General features: G+C 38.3%; 1 protein-coding gene across 5 annotated transcripts in view; it reads left to right on the top strand.

Annotated features, from left to right (window-relative positions):
* Positions 1-2,500, top strand: part of LOC137631735 (band 4.1-like protein 4) — a 773,040-nt gene that overhangs the window by 665,540 nt on the left and 105,000 nt on the right. The window lies entirely within an intron of this gene.

Genomic DNA, 2,500 nt, shown 5'->3' with positions numbered 1-2,500 from the left:
GTGGACACACACTGGAACTCACCGTGAAGTAAAGGTGTGACAGGGTGTGCTCTCTCGAAGGTATGTGTACCTGGAATTCCTGTGTCCATCTGTACATTGTTTTCAAAAGGAACTGACCTAAAATTAAATAGTGGAAGTCAGTGAGAAAGATTCTTTTTACACGATAGTTCCTGATGGAACCCAAGGGTACAAGAATGGGATTATATAAGGAAGAAATGAAATCAAACAGAATTACATGGGTAAGAAAAAATAATTTAGGGACCATATTTCTAGTGTGTGTGTGTGTTTTTTTTTTTTTTTTTTTTTTTTTTTTTTTAAGAATACTACTATGTTTTAGTAAAAATGCTCTCAGAAAAAAAGCGCCCCCAGATGAGAAGCGGAAAAAGTTCCCTCATTTATTCCCACACAGGCAAGTTCTTTAGCAAGTTCTTTAGCATTAAGCGGCATCCCATTCATTCTATAACCAAATAAGTAAGTCGTTTCCACGTTAAGAATTATCCACACTAAACGCTTTTAAGTGTCCAGAATACCTTGTAAATATTTACGCAGTCTTATGAATAAGAGAGTGTGTGATCATTGGAATTTAATTGAATTCGACGTCAATCTTTGGCATCTGACAACTGAGGTCACGTCAGCTCGGTTCTGTTTTTGTAATAATGAATAAAACGTGAGAGAATCAAATAAGCCGTCTCGCGTCGAGTTGATTTGAAGCCCGGCACGTTTCTTACTGACATTACCGAAGCTTCCGAATGACTGATGTGTAGCGTGCTCTTGGATCCAACACGAAAGGATGTGTTGACCTTGTCGAAAAAGATGCTCTGCTTATGAATGTTTGTTTGACATTCAAGTAACTTGGAGGTATGTAATGTATAATGATACCAATGGAGGAGTCTAATGTTGCTGTCTTCGTTCAGCAGACAAGAAAATCGTACAAATCACTACGAGTTCTTATCTCTCTCTCTCTCTCTCTCTCTCTCTCTCTCTCTCTCTCTCTCTCTCTCTCTCTCTCTCTCTCTCTCTCTCTCTCTCTCTCAAAAGATTTTCTGGGGATCGAAAAAAGAATAACGTCCTCCCTTGGATGTTGTATTGTTGAGAAATTGAGGGGTCCTGCATTCGAGATTGCTATCAGTTTGGCAAGTCGAGAGGTGGGGGGGAGGTCATTGGTATAGGGGGCTGGTAGGGAAGAGGAGTTTTACAGGAAGATCTAATAGTGGAATATTGTGGCGTTGTTGAAGGCGACGTCATCTGCACCGGTGGTCTCTTGTTGTCATGAAGGTTTCAAGCCGTGGCCATTGTCCAGAATAGTTTTTTTGCACCACTGGAAAATGATCTTTCATTTGCAATTTCATGTGGTAGCACATAGCTCTGTTGCATGGTATTGGATCTTTTACAACTGGGAACTTTTGCCATTTGGAGCGGTCTCTCTAGAAAAGGATGGCTTTACAGAGTTTGCCCATAAAGAAACGTCTGTTTTCTGTCCAAGGAATTCCTCGTAAATCCAGTTTGCGCGGGTAGAGATTAAGGTTTACAGGTTTCCATCGGACGAGGTTCTGTTATTGGACCGCATTATGGGAACTGAAGAGGCCGCCGTGTGTTGGAGGTTTTCTATCGGGAAATGAGAATTCGAAGTCAAGAATGTTTGGATATTGTTAATTGAGAGGTGAATTTATAAAGGGGTACAAGAGAAATAAGACAAGATAACGAACGTAGAAAGAATAACACTTACCCGAACAACAGCGTTTATATCCCACACCGATCGTGACTATTACAATAAACCGGTAGCTCACGAAATTGTTCCCAAGATTCATGGGTGAAGTTTAAGGTGCTTTGAGGGACAAGTGTTTCCCAGGTTTCGCGGACTTACTGTAAACTCCGAAATCACTGATTACATTTTCTACACACTGTTGGCGAGGCACTGAAACTAATTCTCAGTGATAACATGTGAAGAAAATATTCATCTGGTGGTAAGACTATTCCATGTATGTCTGAGTTTGGGAGAGGTACACGATTTCCAAGATACACTAATCATTTTGGGATTTCTGAAATATTTATGATAATAAGATACTATCATTTTTTTCGAAATGAATATTTATTGTCGAAACATAATTAAAAATGTCAAGTGTTAAACCGTGTTAGAAGAACTAATTAGAAAATGCGATGAAGCATAATGCTTTACGTGTCTGCATTTTGATGTCAGTTTATGCCTTCAGTTTTCATCTTACTGCTTATTTAGTTCATTTAAAAGAAAAAAATTGCATTAAAAAAATCTTTACCCATTGCGCAAGGTTGGTTAATAACCCTATCTAAATTACTGGTCTCGTTATAATTGAGTATTAAGACCGATAATTAAGCAGCAAGATGAAATCTTGCACCTAGATTAATATGGATTTTGAAGAGAAAATGAAAGGCTTTTGGAGATGAGGATAGAGAATTAGGTGATGCGATGACAAACAAAATCTGATAAATAATAGAAGAGAGACTATAAATTTATATGAAAATT

This window comes from Palaemon carinicauda, chromosome 40 (assembly GCF_036898095.1).
Source record: "Palaemon carinicauda isolate YSFRI2023 chromosome 40, ASM3689809v2, whole genome shotgun sequence".
Taxonomy (NCBI): domain Eukaryota; kingdom Metazoa; phylum Arthropoda; class Malacostraca; order Decapoda; family Palaemonidae; genus Palaemon; species Palaemon carinicauda.
This window is presented reverse-complemented; position numbering and strand designations above follow the sequence as displayed.